Here is a 19,826-nt window from a genome sequence, read left to right as displayed (position 1 = left end):
TCGACAATTGTTTTTTGACAATGCACATGTGATTTGTTGATCCTTAAAATAGGTAAGTCAAACACCACCAAGAGGCCGCCACCGTCGATGACGAGCACAATAGCGCGTCATATTATTCGCACAGCCAATTCAAACGGGTGCCAAAATTTACATACCGCGGGAAATTTAATTAATAAAAATTTTGTGTGAGTGTATTTACCTACGCTCGTAGTAAATTTCAAACATTCACATCATCAGTTACATGTCGGTCAATAAAAACAAAAGATAAACATTGGCGTCCTTCATTCAGCAGTAGATCGAAAATTGGTATATGTTTCAACCGTAAAAAATGAGCTTACCAAATTTATATCGTCAGCCGGAGCAACTGACCATAATTAACCAAAGACTACTAGTATTGCGGATATATTCTAGAAAACCAAAATAAAGGCAGCGTTTTACGGTAGAGCTGAGAAAATCGGTGGTTTTAATTAGTTTTTTTTTTTCTATCGGGTCGGAATATCGGATAACAACATCAACATCCATCCCGCCATCTTATCTATCACTGGTGGTATGGACCAAACTTCACTCTATATAAGTTTTCTTACTAATTATGTTATTAAGTGTAATAGAATCTTATAGTTGAATTATTTGGAAATATTTCCATTTAAAATCGTGTGATTTTCATGTAATTTTGATCAAGAGAGAAGTTACGTTTTCATTCCTCCGTAATATTAACGGCCACCAGCTACGATTCTTCCTGCCCGCTAGCTATGATTCCCCCCCCCCCCCACCACCTGGGTTGGTATGGATCAAACTCACACTATTAAGTTTGTTACTATTGGGTTATTAGTGGTAATAGCTTGCATATAGATTGAATTATTCAAACTATTTTTCTTTAAAATGTGTTGATTTTTCATGTAATTTGACGGTATTTCGTAAGCTGGTGGTGGTGTAATTTTTGCCAGAGGATTAAAAACATTAATTCTACTGATCAAAATTACATGGAAATCACAACCATCTTCACAGAAAATAGAATCAAAATAATGCAACCATAATGCCTAATTTACTATATATAAAAATTGTGCCCGGGCAGTAAAAACCGTCATTGTTTACGTTTGATCGTCGATTAGTCAGACCGCACGTTTCGGCCCCCGATTTCCTCGGACAAAATAGGCCCGATTTAATTCCATTCAAAATGCAATATCTCGAGAACTAGGACAGCTAGATTGATAATTCAAATTGTATTATACTCATAGCGACTTTTTGCATCCCATGAGAACTTCAGCTCAAATATCAGGAATTCCATTTCCATATTGACCTAGCTACTTAAAACCCAAGTTTACCGAATTTCAATAAAAATTGGACCAGTGGTTTAGCGTTAATGTATATTTCTTTACCGGAATCTTTACAAATTACCACCCTTAATTCTAACATTTTGTTATGGGAAAGCCCTAGCCAATAATGCGGGCTAAAAAAATAATTTAAATAATCGTATCTCCCTTATTTTTCAAGTTATTTAAAAAAAAATTGAAAAAAAATTTGTTTCTAATAAAGTTGTCTTTCATATGCCAACAATAAGTTAAGGGTTAAATTTTTTAGAAAATGTTGTGCCCGTACCTATGATTCACTAGATGAATGAACAGGTCTGACATATGAGTCACTCCACCGTACACCATAACAATGTGGCAATAAGTTTGTTTACAAACAAATTTTCGTTCACGTTCTCATGTAAAATCACAAAGCATGAACTTTACAAAGAAAACATTATGATTATAATAAAGCAAACAATTTGTCGGGAATAAATCCCGACGCCATTTTTTTGAGTAAATAAGCTATTTTACACCTGTAGTTACGACCTCAGTTAATTTAGTGAATTGATAGCTGTACAATTAGGGTTATGATTGAAATATGTGGTGGTGAGAGAAACTGCGTGCATAAGTGAAACACAGTACTGGCAAAGATATTCAATGTTTATTTCTCCAAACCAGCCACGACCTACCGGTACAAGAGGTTAACGCCAACTGCTTCAGGGGTAGGCTGGCCCTGGGCATATGGTATGGCCAAGGACTAACTATTATACACGTCAGTTGGAACTTTTATCACAGAAACAGTTTTCCATGAATGATTATTGTTTTGCTCTTGAATCATACCCCTAGTGTAGTTATGAAGCTGCTCAGAGACTTTTTGGTGCTGCCAAGCAAACGCAAGCTGCAGTACATCACTTCATCTATTGACAAGGATCAGATGATGAGGGAAACATTTGCCAAAGTGAAGACAATGCAGCAGAAGAATGTATTTCTCTTGGTAGATTGTGATCAAAAGTACTTACTTGTGCGTCGATGACGACGGTTTCTTCGGTTGCTCCTGGGTGGGTCCTTGCCTTCCTTTGTAACACACACTCCACTGCGCCTAGTTCTAAATCTAGCCTAATTCCCTACCTGCTAACCATTAATACTAGCCTAACCGATCCTCCTTCGTGTATACTTCCCTTACACTCCACATTCACCCCACCACCCACCGCGCGGTCCTTCCCAGGCACTGGGGCACCCACGCCGACGCGAGGGCACTCCCCCCGCTTTTGGGAAGGGGGATACCAGCGCTCGTGCCCTTTGACACCCCTCCCCCCCGAAGGAGGGGGAGGGGGTGCCCAGCCGTCCGTCCCCGTCCGCGCCATATACACTCACGCTCACACCACATAGATGAAGTACAGATTCGGCCAACTGTTGGATTTTCTGGTGGGATTCTGACGTAGGGTGGCCAGACGTCCTCCTTTAGGCCGGACAGTCCTCCTTTTGAGCACTTTGTCCTCCATCCGGCGCAACCTCACGCCGGACGTGCATTTGTCCTCCTTTCTTGGGGTGTGACAAAAATAAATGAATAAACAAATAAATAAATAATCCTAGGTATACAATGATGCCGTACAATTAAATTATGTGGGAGTACCCAGGCCAAGGTCAACGTCGGAACTCGGCAGCCGTAGACAGGAACTGCACAGGACCAACGTTCTGAACGGAACGTGTGATTGCATGATTCACATCTCATACATTGGGCTGCAATCCTGATGTGGCCACGGTGTAGTGTGGTTTGGCAATTAATTTATGAGGTTAAGGAGTCTGAAAATGGCGAAAAGAAAGAGGGCAGAAATGCAATAAATAAATAAATAAATAAACAAATAAATAAGATAATAAATAAATAAATAAAAACTCCATGCATTCAATGTGAGGATACAACTAGGTTTTGTTTGTGTTGTAACTTGGTAAGAAATACAGGTATTTGTTTTTTGTCGTTTCATTAGAAGTGAAAAATATTCACTTTCATTTATATATATATATATATATATATATATATATATATATATAATATATATTACTGTATATTATAATCGGTCGATATGCAGTGTCCTTTTTGAAAATTTGGAAATGGCCACCCTAGTTCTGAGTGGCATAGCAGTGAACAAGCCAGACTGCAAAGCCGCTTCTATGTTATGTATTATGATGAAGTCGCTGCACAGAGGACCTATTATTATGCATTTCTGTGACACCCGTCCACAAGCTCATAGCAGCATACCAGCTTGAGCGTGTGAAGGAGGCGGCAGCTGCTGTTGAGAGGGCAGGTGGGCGTGTCATCGGGTCTATCACAGACAACTACGTGATAAACCAGCAGTACTGTTTAAGCTGTTTGATTTTCCGGGTGATTGCCGTGCCACAGCCAAGCATCCCTCTTGACAAAGAGCGTGTTTTGTTTCTCTTTTTTGACACAGTGCATCTTCTGAAGTGCATCCGCAAACAACTGGATCAGTGAGAAGTGCCAGAAGATCAGTCTTGACAAAATAAAACAACAGCATCATTTGCTGACGTCGAGGAACTGTACGAGTCAGAGAAAGGCAGTATTTTGAAGAGTACTCCCCTCATTAAATTTGCTGTCAACCCCTCACGACTTCAACTACAAAATGTGCAGCATGTCTTGAAGGTTGTGGCTTCCATTGAAGCTCAGAGGATGTCATGACACTGCTAAGTTCATCCAAATCATCCTCAACTGGTGGGATTTAGTGAATGTATCTGGGAAGGAGCAAGATCAGCGCATGAACGATCCATACCGAGCTGTTCAGGATCCCCAGTCAACCAGCCTGCAGACTTTCCTGTTGATTTTCCAAGAGGCTTCTTCAGGACATGGAGCAAATCGAATCAAGTGTTTCACCCATGTGTAAAGAGGCCGGTAGATGGAAGTATAGATGAAAGTAGAAAAGAAAGTAGATGGAGAACGAATGCTAATTCAGGGTCAGTTGTTTATGAAAACAACGGCCGACAGGTGACAAGGATAGCTGAGTCAGACTCGCTCCTTGTATATGTAACAAAATGCTGAGTGTCACCTGGTGGAATGCAATATTATTTTGACTGTTGTATTTGTAAGGCGGACAAAGCCATTTTTGTTGCGACGTAATGCTTACGGTGGTGGTATCGTTTTAGAAGAGTATAACAGCCTCTCTGATTGGAGAAAAAGGTGGAGGAGGAGAAAAATTATTGGCGCAGAGAGGAAAAGTCACGCCCTTAAGGTGTGACACTTGTTTGAGAAGTAAAAGACTATTGGATGAATGAAAGAGTGATGTCAGAACGAAGGAACGAAGGTGACTTGACGTAATGTAGAGGGTTCCGTGTGGGACTCTCGGGGTGTACTGAACGAGACCAAGAAGCATCTTTAAACTACACCCTATTGTATTCACCCTCAAGAAGGAACAAGGCAAGGAGCCTTAAGGGGGGCCACCCCGGTGAATTTTTCACGAATATTTTTAAAATTTCACTTTTCACTTTTATCGGTTCAAGATGTCAGTCCTCACCCTAAACTATCACTTGAAGTTTTTTTCTAAAAAAATATTTTTTCCCCCCTCAGATGCCATTATTTAAATGGGACCCGGGGTGTTGCGTCATAGCCTGACGCGTGCGCTAGAAAATAAGGTATCATTCAATGCTTATAACTATGTAGAAAACTATCATTAAAATAATTTTTCCTTTATATAAATTTCGACAAAATGGCATCTCTTCCCCGCATGCGTGTGGTATTCCTAGCTACTCACGTCCAGTACATACGGAGACATTACAGACAACGCAAACGCTGCCGTTTCCTGTAATATTTCTTTTATATTCGTCTTGCAAGATGAATTACAAACGTAAGCTTACGTTTATCGAGGATATCCAACTTCAAAATGAGTAAAGGGCATCAAGACTCTTCAGATCAAGGAGAAATTAGCGAAGAAAATTAGCAGAGATGAAGGGGAGAGCGTGTTATCGCCGTCCGGCTTATCACCTCCTCCTCCCGCCACCACTCCCACCCACGCCACAACAACAGTCACCCCCCATTTCTCTTCATTCTCCACTAAGGTCAACAATATATACACAGTCATATGTGAAATTTTCATGCCAATCATATTAATACACATGGCCGGACAAGGAAAAAAAAAAAACTTTTGAAGCCGATATCTCTTTTTTTTTTTTTTACTTCAAATATTTTCACAAAATCAGTAAAAACTCTGATCAATTTATGTTAGGTATCAATTTATAACTTCAACAAAAATAGAATTTTTTTGTTGTAATTAGATTTTTCAATTTGTGAAAAAAAAAAAAAAAAAAAAAACGGGATTCAGGAGAAAAATTTTTTTTTAGAAAAAATAATTATACAAAGACAAAAAAAAAAAAAAAAAAAAAAAAAAAAAAAAAAAAAAAAATTGAAAAACAAATCCAAAAAAATGTAGGTATATGAACAAAGTTTCTATGATATTTTTTTCAAAGCAATTAAATGAAAAATGAATCTTGTGAAAATAAAAAAAAATAAAAACACGTTTTTTTTTGTAGCCGCTTCCATTCATCAAAATTTCTTGAAATTTTACAGAATAGCATTTCTTTTACACCAACAAACAACATATTAAAATTGCAAAAGAATTGAATGGACCAGAAGCGAGATATGAGCCCAAGGAGTTTTCGGGGATGCCCCCCTTAAGAAACTAATTGCTAGAACATACCTAGAGAGAATGAAAACGCTCCGAGAGGAGTCGGGGGCGACAGTGGCGGCAGCTCGGGACGAACTACCTCCGAAGAGAATACAAGACTGGTGCGTGAAGTGGTGGCAAAATAAGTCTACGGGAGTACAGCAACTACAACCGCAACCAACAATCAAGCGTGTGTTTGGTTTCAAGGGACGACAAGACGAGGAACGAGGGGTCTACAACACTACGAGCAACTACTACTACTACTAGTGGAACAAAACGATCTTCAGGGTGATAATCTACAAGACGATCTTCAAAGGCCAGAGAGTGACGAGGCTGATGAACGACGAGGCTGACGAACGACAAGGCTGACGAGGGACGTCGAGGTAACCTACGTAAGCAACACTACGTGGAAGCAGTAAAGCCAAATCAAGGTATGACAAATTCAAGCGTGTTGAGGCAAATAGCAAATACATATGGGGTCAACGAATTCCTTAATTTTGATAGACACTCTTATTGTGAGTAGAAACACTACTGATGAAAAAATAATAGAAATTTTAAAAGAGAATATAGACCACGGAGAATGGGAGGGCTAGGTTTATCATTGATTTCCAACAAATGGAAGAAATCAACCAATATGGAGTTTTATAAGAAAGCTTTCATCAAACATTTTATGTCCAAATGTGACCAGGATCCTATCAGGTCTTTGGTAAAAATGATTAAAGAAGTTAGAACAAGTGAAACAGACACAGAATACTTAGCTAGATTAGATAGATGGTCAAAAGACATGAATTCTATCTTAAAAGATTCAGACTGGATAGAAAGATCTAGTGACAAAATGAAAATTTCTCAGGTAATCAAATTGATCACATTTGGATTGTTATCCAAAAATTCTGGTGACTTAACGGTAGAAAAGCTGTATAAATATCTTAAGTCAAATATAAGTTTAGGAGAAGTAGATTATCTTCTTCAAGGGTACAGCGAAACCAGAATGATAAACCCATATGTAATGATCGTGGGCCAACATAAGAACTCTAGAGAGTTGAGAAAAGCTGAAGTAGGACATAGACGGAATGTTAGAAGTCCATCCAGGGATGCTAGAATCCTATGTTTTAATTGTAATACCTGAGGACACAAAGCACAAGACTGTTTTTTATGGAATTATTTGTAGAATTGCATATATGAAGGTTACAGCGAGTATCAATGTAGAAACCCACCATTCTGTATGTATCATAATAAGATGGGCCATAGAACTAATGAATGTAGAAATTTTCGGATACCCCCAGGGCTAAGAGGAAAAACCCCAGACACAGAATAAATCAATATTTTAGAACTCCCCGTATGTATACCGATAGACGGTATTGTGTTAAATATGGGAATACAAGAAAGATGAAAGAAACTGACAAACTGATAATTACTATTGGAAGAACTTATGTAGAACCTCTCATTGCTGGTAGAGTGTTCAATAAGCCTATTCAAATATTTGATACAGGGTCTGTAGTTAATGTAATTACCAGTAAAGTTTTAAACCAGTTGAAACCAGGAGTAAAAATGTTGGAATCAATCCGTTAATCATTGCAAGGAGTAACTGGAAATCAGTTAAAAACATTAGGTAAGGTCGAACTAGAAGTTATATACAAATAAACATTTTGGCGCATTCCAGTGATAGTGGTAGAAGAATCTGTTTTTTCCAGGAGATTTTATTGATAGGATTTGCAACTATGAGAAAAGAAAACATGGTAATATGTCCTGCTGACTTAGGGATTTTAGTGAAGTCAACAGTTAATCACATTTTTTAATCAACCAGACTTAAGACCAGTGACAGGAATCAATGCATCCCTAGATAACATTTCTATCTTAGATAACGAGGCCGAGCGGCCCAGACCAATAGAAAGTAAAGCAACTTGTGAACCCAACTCAGATATTCAGGAAATCCCAGAAATTACTAAGTTATCAACTACTAAAGCTTTGCAAATTGTAGATGGTGGTGTAATAAAGTAGACGTTATTGCACCCCAGTTCAATTAACAATGGGGAAGTGTATATAAAAGGAGTCAATGTAGACTCTGAAATAATTACAGTCCCAGAATCAATTAGATTAAAAGGTTTGAAGTGGGACTCAGGGATTTATAAGTCAAATAAGAACAGAGTAGAAGTACTAGTAATTAACACTATGAATAAAGATATAGTTTTAAGGAAAGGTACACAAATAGGATTTTTTCAGGTGTGTACAAAACCCATTAAGATTTTAAATGAGAGTAGTGGGGGAGTTAGAATTACCAATTTCATCAATCTGTTCAGTTCAAAAAGGAATAGATTTAAGAAATAAATACAAAGGTCTATTAGAATAAACTAATTGCCCTAAGTTGGATGAAAGCTTACTTGCTTTGCTTGTGAAGCACAATAAAGCAATTGCTTTGCCGGGGGACGCCTTAGGCAAAACAACTGTTTTAAAACATCATATTAAATTAAAACCAGGAACACAGCCTATTTACATACCCGCCTACAGAGTTCCTCCCTCTAAATTAGCAATAGTAGATAAACTGATCACTGAAATGTTATCACAGGATATTATTAAACATAGTAAAAGTGAGTGGAATTTTCCTTTGATTTTGGTGCCAAAGTCAGATGGTACTATGCGCCCAGTTATTGATTATAGGGAATTGAATAAGCACACCATCCGTGACAGGCTACCATTACCCATTATAGGTGATATTTTGAGAAGTTTGGGAATTGAGAATAGATATTTTAGCACAATAGATATCAAATCAGCTTTTTGGCAAATAGAGATGCATGAAGACTCAATAGAGTTCACAGCATTTTCTACTCCAATGGGACATTATGAGTTCAAGAGAATGCCATTTGGGTTATGTAATATTCCATTAACTTACATGAGATTAATGAATACTATTCGAGATGGATTGTTGGGAAACACTGCTAGTGTATTTCTAGATGACATTTTAATTGTTTCTCAGACTGCAGTGGAGCACTTTAAGAAATTAGATTTGATATTCTCAAGGCTAGTAGAAGCAGGATTGAAAGTGAAACTTGAAAAATGTAAGTTCTTGCAAGACAGTGTTATTTATTTAGGACATAAGATGGACAGACATGGACTTAGTACAGTGAATTCAAAGGTTGACGCTGTCAGGAATTTTCCGGTTCCGACCAATGTAGACAAGGTTAGGAGCTTTTTGGGATTGACAGGATATTATAGAAAATTTATTCAACGATATGCTGACATTGCTAATCCACTAAGTTCTTTGTTGAGGAAGGACTCAAAGTTCACATGGGGACCTGCACAGCAGCAAGCTTTTGACAAGTTGAAAGATAAACTCACGAGTTCACCCATTCTAATATTTTCGGACTATGAAAAAGAATTTATTCTTTGTACTGATGCATCTGACATAGAATTAGGAGGCATACTGATGCAAGAGAGAAATGGACCTTTGAAACCAATTGCTTACACATCAAGACTTTGTAATAGTGCGGAGAGAAACTACTCTATAACAGAAAGAGAAACTTTAGCAGTAATTTATTCTTTAGAAAGTTTTAGGGATATGATACTAGGATATCCAATCAGAGTTTGGACTGATCATACAGCTATTCAGAACTTATTTAAGCATAAGAATTTAAGGGACAGACTTGCTAGAGGGTAACAGAAATCATTGGTCGGGACGACCAACGGTAGCTGCCGAGCCCTGTAAGAGGCTGGTAGATGGAAGTATAGATGAAAGTAGAAAAGAAAGTAGATGGAGAGGTAGATGGAGAACGAATGCTAATCCAGGGTCAGTTGTTATGAAAACAACGGCCGACAGGCGACAAGGATAGCTGAGTCAGACTCGCCCCTTGTATATGTAACAAATGCTGAGTGTCACCTGGTGGATGCAATATTATTTTGACTGTTGTATTTGTAAGCGGACAAGCCATTTTTGTTGCGACGTAATGCTTACGTGGTGGTATCGTTTAGAAGAGTATAACAGCCTCTCTGATTGGAGAAAAAGGTGGAGGAGGAGAAAAATTATTGGCGCAGAGAGGAAAAGTCACGCCCTTAAGGTGTGACACTTGTTTGAGAAGTAAAAGACTATTGGATGAATGAAAGAGTGATGTCAGAACGAAGGAACGAAGGTGACTTGACGTAATGTAGAGGGTTCCGAGTGGGACTCTTGGGGTGTACTGAACGAGACCAAGGAGCATCTTTAAACTACACCCTATTTTATTCACCCTCAAGAAGGAACAAGGCAAGGGGCCTAGAACTAATTGCTAGAACATACCTAGAGAGAATGAAAACGCTCTGAGAGGAGTCGGGGGCGACACATGACACCAAGAATGTACTAGTGCAGACTATGCAGGGACTGATTGCCGCTTGCCACTACTTGTTCAGAAACGCTGACTTCCATTATGTCCTGCTGCTTGAGATCCAGAGTGACCGGCTTGAGGGGGAGTTCTCAGTCTACCGTCAATCAACTGGTGCAAACTCTTTCATGACCACTGGGGATGTGTTCTCCGCATGCAAGCATCGCCTCATGAGATATGCTGCCGTAAACCTCCAGTCCATCGATGTCCACCCTGTGTCGAAGGAACACACCTGCTTGGGGACTGCAATTGACCTAGAGGATGTAGCCTCTATTGAGAGGTGTACCACAGATGTCACACTGACTGTGAATGAAGAGTGTACCACGGCCTATGTGGCGGTGTGGCTTGAGACGAAGTGCGCGGACGATGTGGTCTTCAGTGCCGAGGAACCTCTTGTGACCAGTGACGTTAAGGACTTTATCGAGACAGTGTCCAGAGGTTCCCTGACAACTCCACATGTGTGGACTTTTGATCTTGTCAGATGTGGGCTATGTTTCATCAAGTAAGCCCGTCACCGTTCCTGCTCCCAGAAAAGAATGATGGAGATCTTGTCGACACTGGCCAGCTTCAGTGGGATTGACATTGACTGTCCCAAGATGTTCCGTCGTCTGGCAAATGTTCTTCTGAATGGACTCCACAACCTAGAGAAAGACCAGCAGAAGAATGCAGTCCTTCTCCAGACCTCTGTAAAGAAGGCCCGGCTCGCTGATTAATCGCTGCAGTCTAGTAAGCTTTTGCTTCTATGTCTGTTTATTTGTGTGAATGTTTGTTTGTTTGCAATCACAAAGGTTTAACTATAATCCATATTGTAAAATGTAAAAAAGCAGCAACTTGGGTTCCTTTAAAGTGTCTACTATCTTCATACAATAATACATGTTAAGTCTGCGTAAAATTGGTATTTGAAATCATAACAATGCCTTATTTTTTTTTCTTATTTCATTATAAATGTTTATGTTAACTTATATTGCATTGAATAAGTCAATAGTTGATATATTTGTCCTATGTACAATGTTAAGTTTCTATTTTTTATATATTTGTCCAATATAAAATGTTAGGTTACAAACAAAGCAATGGCTTCTTTACATTTTTTTACATTTATTGATTACAAGAAGTATATCTTGCCTGGGTCTCTACCCACTACTCCTAGAAGGCATACTAGTATGCCTTTTACAATTAAAGTTAGGTGTACTTGTGTTTAATAAGTTAGAATCATGTCGATATTTGCAGCGCTGCACGGTCCTGGTCGGTCCCCACGGTCCAGCCGACGTGGTTAGTGTCCTATGTGTCCGTCGCGTCCCATCCGGTCGGTCCAAGGCATCATGCGCAGTTACCTAGGTGAAAAAGGAGAAGGTATTAGTCCTTTGGCTTGAATTGTTGTGGTGGGTCATAAGTCAATATTACAAGTGAATACAGTTAAGAACCCATCCGTATTCTCTGGGGGCTGGCACTTGAAGGAGGCGTCCCAGCCGACGTGGTTGGTATATTTTGCACCCGTCGCGTCTCATCCGGTCGGTTCAAGGCATCCTGCGCAGTTACCTAGGTGAAAAAGAGAAGGCATTAGTTCTTGGCTTAAGTTTGTGATGTGTCATAAGTCAAAATCAGCAAGAGAGTACAGTTAAACAGAACCCATCCGTATCATCTGGGGGGCGGCACTTGAAGGAGGCGTCCCAGCTGATACGAGGTAAGTGTCCTTGACAGTCGACGGATGAGTCCCCCGGCCGAGGTCCTGGGGCCCGCAAGCAGAAATCTGGTCGCTGGGCAGAGGGCCACATAATGATTTAGCCCGTTTGCCCCGCCTCTCCACAGTGGATACAGGCCTCCGGCTGTCCCGTCACCTCCGAGAAACATCGATATCCGAGACGGAGGCGGTGAAGGGTGACTTCCTCTATCCTGGAGAGACGGACTCCAGGGGTCAGTCGCTCACACGCTGTGGCAACTTGATACCAGCGTGCTGACGGCCTCTAGGCTGCCAGGTTCCTGTGGGTTTGCAGCTCCCTCTTGGCCATCGTTATCGTTGCAATGGCCAAGATCTCAGTTCGGCTTGGGAGGACACCGATTCCGCCTTCCTGTGTCTCCTGTGGCCGCTCTTCTGGCCACCCTGTCTGCCGCTTTATTCCCTTGGATGCCGATGTGTCCCGGCACCCAGTTGAGGACGACTGATCTCCCTTGCTGACGGAGGGCCTTGAGCTGAAATAGCAACGAGGTCATTAGGTGTTTGTGGTCATTGTGATAAATTCTAGATACTAATTGTAATAGAGCTAGACTATCTGTGAGCACAACTACATTACATTGGTGGGTGTTGAGAGCATGGGTCAATGCCAGACCCACTGCAACACCCTCTGCTTGCGTCGAGCAGCGAGTGCCCAACACCCTTACTCCCTGTTGCACGTCCTTCGTGACAAACGCTACACCTGCCACGTTGTGTACAGGATCCACGGAGCCGTCTGTGAAATAGACGACGCAGTTTTCAGGGACGACAGATCTCATTGTGTCCTCCGCATCCGCCCGCAGGCGCGGCAGCGGCGTACCGCGTCGTGACGCCATCGCACTGATTCTGGCCGGTGGATTTTCCCAGGGGTGAGACTGCACATAACCTTCCACCGGCACATCCCCCCTTTTCTGAAGGATAAGGTCATGCAGTTGAAGGTCCCTTATACGGTGTGCAACCCCTCGCTGACCACCTCTTCTGCGGGAAGAGATCCGGATCGTGCTGGAGGGCGCTGATTAGCCTTCGCCGCAGGAACGAGTCATGCTCCCTCTGAATGACTCTGATGGCGAAGGCTACCACCAGTCCTGAGATCCTCGCACTGATAGGCAACAGTCCCGCTTCTTGCTGCATATTGGCGACCAGAGTCCAGCGCGGCGCGCCCAGTATTACGCGCAGCGCCTGGTACTGTACTGCCTCCAAGCCAGCCAACCGTGTTGCGGATAGACCAGCCAGAGCACTGCTGGCATAGTCTATCACCGGTCGGATTGCGCTGACGTAGAATGTCCGGAAGACAGCGCTGTTGGGACTTGCTTCTCTAGTCGCCAAAGACTTTAATACGTTAATCCGGCCGAGGGCCCTTTCCCGGATTTAGGCCACTTCGGTCTGGAAGGACAGCCTGGAGTCAAGCCAGACGCCAAGGTACATGTGCGTGCTGACCCACTCTACCCTCATGTCCCTGCAGCAGGAGTCTGTCCCTCGGCGTCACGCTAGTGCCAAAACACATGGCTTTAGTCTTTGGTGGCGAGATCTTGAGGCCAAGCTCTTCGCATTTTGAGGAAATGCGGTCGAGGCACAGTTTGCGTCCTCCTGGCCTTGGTCCCTCTCAGCCTACTACCACCAGCGCGACATCATCTGCGTACGATAGGAGGCGGCATCCTGTAGGTAGAAGGGTGGCTATTAATTCCGCCATCAGCACGTTAAACAGGGTGGGACTAAGAATCCCACCTGGGGTGTACCATTTTCCAGGGGGTGATAGCAGGACTCCACTCCCTATAGACGGACTCTGGCAGTTCTATTAAAAAAGGTAATCCGCTATCCACTGTAACATTTTCCCCTGTACACCTCTGGAAGCCAGACTGTCCAAAATTGCAGCGGCAATGGCAAGCTCAAATGCCTTCTCTAAGTCAAAGAAGACGACCACGGCGTGACGTTGCTCCACATGGCTCAAGAGCGTTGCTATGCACTGAGCCGTGCCCACCCCTTTGGTGAAGCCATAGAGGTTCTCTTGTGGTGGTCCCAGTTTCCACAAAAGTATTTGGAGAACTATCTTCTCCATGGTCTTCCCCATGCAGCTCGTCAGGGAGATAGGACGATACTTTCCGGGCTCCCTGGGCTTGGGGAATAGGCACGATGTCGGCCCTCTACCAGTTGGACGGAAGTCTTCCACAGGACCAACTACTGTTTACCACCTGGAGGAGTGCTTCTTCTCCTGCATCCCCCAGGTGTGCAACCATGGAGTACGTCACTAGGTCGCTCCCCGGAGCAGTGTCGGAGGATCTCTTACGTGAGGCTTGTAACTCATGGACGGTGAATGGCGTGTCTATATCACCCGGACACACACCATGGCGGCTTGTACCCTGGCCTTTCTTGGTTCACGTAGCATGGTCTGCCTCTGCTGTAGCTCGACGGGTAGCGTGGCTGTGTGCGTGCGTCTGGCAAACTCTTGCGCCAGATTTTCTGCCTCGCAATGTGGTGCACGGGGAGCGCACCGAGGTGGAGTACGTCTGGTCGCTATGTGGGGTTTCCTCCACAGTTCCGTTAGCGTGGTGGGCTCGCTAACCCTTTGGCACCACTCCAGCCACTTGTCGCTACGCACACGTCGAGCTGTCTGCTTGGCCTCTTCGACGGCACTCCGGAGGTTGGCTAGGTTGGCAGGGTTGTGGTGTCGACGTAGGATCTTTCGTAGGCGGTTGACCCTGTGGTTGGCACCCTTGATCTCCTGGTTGTAGTACCAACCATTACGATGTCTCCTCCTGTTGGGGGCGTTCTTAGGTATTGCCTCCTCTGCCGCTGCATGAATAGCAGAGACCAGTGAGGCCTCCGCATCATCCAACTCACCCATGGCCAGAGCGTCGGTGACGACCTCGCGAGCCACTCTGTCCTTGAACACTGGAGGTGGCGGGGCTACGGTGAGCGACATGTCTATTCCAAAATGATCACTCGTAGCCGTGTCGCTGATGCTCTACGACATCCGATGCAGCAATGAGGAGGAGACAAAGGAGAGATCGAGCCTACCATGTCGTACATGCGTCGGCGACCCGTCGTTCAGTAGGACCACACCCGGGTTGGTGTCCCAAGATTTCTTCAATGTGTCGCCCGGACGAATTTGTAGGTGACACGGAGTGAAGAATGGGGTGGTGAGTATTGAAATCTCCTGCGATGATGTACTGCTCGTCCTCAGCGATGGTGCATACTTCCCCCAGGTCTAAGTGCCCATGCCGAGGGGCCTTGTAGATGTTATACACATGGACCGTTTCGTGGAAGAAGTTCAGTTGAACTGCGAACACCTCCACGTCTTCCCCGCATTCTATTGGTGGGTTACTCTTGAGCACGGGATGAGCGCATTGACAAGGGTCATACAACCTCTGCTTGTGTCTGTTTGGGGTAACACGAACACGTGGTATCCAGGAATCCTGCTCTCTTCCTCTTCCACCAGGGTCTTCTGCAGGAGGATAACTTGCTTTTCCTCCTGCCTTATGATGGCTTGTAGAAGTGACTGTTTCGCTCTGTATCCGAGGATGTTTTACTGGAGAAAGCGAACAGTCCGGATGATCGAGCGCACTGTGGGCAATCTATCCATGGTACTCGTTGTCTTCTGATGATTCCGCTGATGATTACGGGCTTGACGGCGAAGAACAGCCCTCGCTACTAACGTCAGTGTCCGTATCCATCCCTTCGTTTCCCCTAGGTACGTCAGGGAATCCAGCCACAAACGCTGCGCCACCTGCCTTAGAGAGGGTAACCTCTCGCCTCGTCTGATACCGCTGGACTCGGACTGGGCCCTCAGGCAATGCAGTCTTGGCCGCGGCTCCTGCGAACTCTTGGTACCTGCTTTGCCTTTTCGGACCGGCTTGTTAGACGTCGGTGGCTTTGTGCATAGTGGGAAGGGCGCTGGATCCTCCTCGTGTGTCTGGACACTGGTCGAGGGCACTGGGGGAGGCCGCGCAGGAGATGGGGTCATTGGAGAGTTCTCGGTCACTTGGATGGTACCTGGTGCAGCAGATAGAGACATGGAGGGCTTGGTGGCAGATGAGCACTTCTTGATGGAGACCATCGCCTGTGCTATGTCCTTGAGGAAGCTCGTAGCTTCCCTGACCTGGTCCTCCGAGTTTCCCAGGTGGCGGGCCAGCGCAGCCGCGGCGACCATGACGAACTGCATTAGTTCGTCATCCTGAAAGGTGAGGAGCCGTGGAAGGGCTTGCGCCGGTTGCTGCTCCTTTTGGACAGGAGGTTCCGCTAGGGGGCTGCGATCCTTGGTTTTGTTATGAAACTGGGACCGCTGAGGGAGCCCAGGGAACTCTGCCTCCGTTAGCGCAGGCGACGGTATTGGAGGCTGATGACGGGGTTCCCTTGGTTGCCGAGGGTGTTTCCACACCGAGGGACTGGGCGGGGCCGGGATGTAGTCGTCTCTGGCCTTATACACCTCTCTCGTTGCCTTGGCCTCGTCTTTGCGGATGCCGCAGGCAAGGCTCCAAGCGTGATGGGTCTTGCTGCAGTTGGGGCACTTGGCCGTCGTCTCCTCATTGTTCTTGTGCTTTGCAATGCACGTGTTGGTGGTGTGTGGGCCACTACAGATGCCACACTTAAACGAGCGTCTGCAGTGCCTCTGGTGATGCCCATACTGTTGGCAGCGGAAGCACCTCATGGGATCCGGCACAAAGGTGCGTAGTGGGAACGTGCCCCACATGCCCAGGTCCAGTTCCCTCAGTGTGGGCTCCCGGAGGGTAACCACAACCTGCCTGGTGTCCTCTTTCCTCCAGGTGTAACTTTCTGCATTGATCACCTGTGGATGCTCTCTGATGGCGTCCAGGGTATTGTCAGTTGACCAGCCCTGTAACACCATCTTCGTCCCCTTCTCCGCTCCTTCCACCCTCTGGAGGTTTACCTTCCTACCACTGACCTCTTTTAGGTTGGCAAGGGCAGAAGTGGCGGCCTCATCCTTAGGAGTGATGAGAATCTCTCCGGTCGGCAGGTACTTGAAGGTAATATTCCAATTGCTATGTCCTTTCTCGATTTCTCGAGAAAGCGCATTGGCTGACTGGAAACCTTCTGGGCACTTTGTAATTTTATAGCCTGTGGTGACCAAAGGGGGCGACGCCCTCTTGGCCCTTACCGCTTGCTCGCTGGGGGTCAGGACCTGTCTCTCCTGCCCATCTCCAGAGCGCAGAGCGCGCTCTTTCTTTTTGCTCTTCTTTTGGCCAGTAGTCACCCAGTCTCCTTCACCGTCATCGCCCGTTTCTGAAGAGCGCGTGGATTCATCCATTCTTGCTGTTGCTGATAACAGAGGGAACGAGGGATCGAGACAGGATGAGTAGGCGGGAAAGCGGAAGGGTAGTGATTGGGGAGGCGGAGGAGGGAGAGGAAGAGGAGGGAGTGATAGGGGAGGAGGGATAGTGGAGAAGTGAGAAGGGAAGAAGTAAGGGTGAGCGTGAGGGAGAGGGTGGTAAGGGGGGAAGTAGAGTGATAGGTGTAGTGAAAGGAGGAAGGGAGAGTGGGGTGAGAGGAGGAGGAGGAGGAGGAGAAGAAAAATAGGAACGACTAGAGGGTGGGTGGTGGAGGGTAAGGATGGAGGAGCAACTAGGTACAGGGGAGGAGAGTGGGAATGTGGGTTAGGAGAGGGAGAGTGAGAATGTGGGTTAGGAGGAGGAGCGGAGAAGGACGAGTGAAAGGGTTAGGCGGGATAGAGCTGACGGACAGAAGGCAGAGAGAGGCGGAGGAGGAGGGGGCGGGGGAAGAGGAGTGAAAAATGTAGGCGGGGCTTGAGTGGGAGTAGCAGAGTGAGAAGATGGGTGGAGGAGGAGGGAGATGGTGAGGAAGTAAGAGGAGGAGAAAGGGTATGAGCAGGAGGGGTTATGGAGGAGGAGGAAGTTGCGAGCGGGAGAAGTAAGAGATAGAGGAGCGGAGCGGAGATAGGCGGAGGAGGGAGAGGAGTAGAGTGAGGGAGTGGAGTAAGGGGGAAAAATGGAGGGGGAGATGGGAATGAGGTAGGGAGATGAGGAGGAATGAGAGAGGGAAAAGGGAAAGGGGAAAAGGGAAAAAGGGAAAAGAGGGAAGAGGGGGGAAAATAACACTACACTACATCGCGTTTATCACCGGTATACTTCACTACACTATTATACCAGCACGATTGTACGCTTCACTATACACCTTCCACAAGAGATTCACTACACGATTTCCACTACATCCTACATAACGCACACAAACTGGGTAATGCACTGAAATCCACAAGAAACACTTCACTATACACGCTAATTTTAAAACCACAAACTCTTCACGATTTTCACTGCACTGCCTCGAGGTATCCTAAGTTATGTCACTACGATACCAGCACGATTTTACACTTCACTACGCGTCGAGGCGGAGCACTCATCGGTCGGGCAAGACGACGTTGAGCGACTGCCGTTTTACAGTGGCCGGAGGTGGAGCGCCCACTATTATACCAACACAGTTTTATACTTTACAACGCACTTTTCACACGGAACACTTCACTACGCTATTATACTAGCACGATTGTAACTTTACTAGAGATTCACAACACGATTTTCACTGCACCCTATATAACACACACTAAGCAACGAGACGGAGCAGTCGCCAGACGGGTTAACCGATGTTTAGTAAATGCTGGTTCACGGTGGCCGGGGTTCTTGTGCCTACTTTCTTCGACAAAATTAGAGTTCCTGCTAAGCAGGATGTATCCCACAAGGGAGATGTTCACTTTATCGAGACCGCGACGACGTACTCCCACGAGGGAGATGTTTACTAGACGAAAGCGCTCGCTGAACTGAAAGGCATCTTGTTGCCTCGTCCATGACGCGCGACTGACGGGTCCAACGTCGTCACCCCTTAATTCATAAAACTTTTCGTTCTCCTTTTTCCCGCCCTTTTTCCTGCCCTTCCTATTGCTGCGCATTCCTCGCTTAGCGCACAGTCAGCAAGACCCTGTCTCCGTCGGTTATCCTTTTCTTCTACCCACCACACACACACACACACACACACACACACACACACACACACACACACACACACACACACACACACACACACACACACACACACACACACACACACACACACATATATATATATATATATATACATATATATATATATATATATACATATACATATATATATATATATATATATATATATATATATATATATATCTATATATACACATATACACACACACCGGGACACCGCGAGCATACCTCCCCTTCCCGTAAGATACAACTAGGTGAATACACATACACACACACACACACACACACTCAAACGACTCGTCCTCTGATAAACAAGTAAACAAAATTGTCGGAGAATCCTATAATTTGCTAAGATCAATGAGAGTGACATTTACATATTTGGTCGAAGAAATTATGAAAAAGAAATATTAGTCACACTGATAAGGCCTAGACTAGAATATGCGGCGATATTTTGGTCACCCAGTACCAAAAAAGAATATAAAGAAAACCGAAAGAATCCAGAGAGCAGCCACAAAAATGGGTCCTGCACTTGCAAACTTGTCATATGAGGAGGGACTGGCTAAATTGGAGTTACCGACTCTGGAGCAAAGAAGAGAGGCGATCTACTGACAATCTATAGAATCATGAAGGGCACAGAAATACTAGATAGAGAGGACTTATCAAATTGGGACAAGAGAAACACAAAACGATATGGAAAGAAACTCAAAAAACATAGTTATAGAAAAGATATGAAGAAAAACAGTTTTCCGCATAGAGTGGTGGGCACTTGGAACAAATTAGACGAAAAAATAGTGTGTGCAAAAACCATTCATGAATTTAAGAGCAAA

This window comes from Oratosquilla oratoria, chromosome 44 (assembly GCF_046742065.1).
Source record: "Oratosquilla oratoria isolate Oo_2021 chromosome 44, ASM4674206v1, whole genome shotgun sequence".
Taxonomy (NCBI): domain Eukaryota; kingdom Metazoa; phylum Arthropoda; class Malacostraca; order Stomatopoda; family Squillidae; genus Oratosquilla; species Oratosquilla oratoria.
This window is presented reverse-complemented; position numbering follows the sequence as displayed.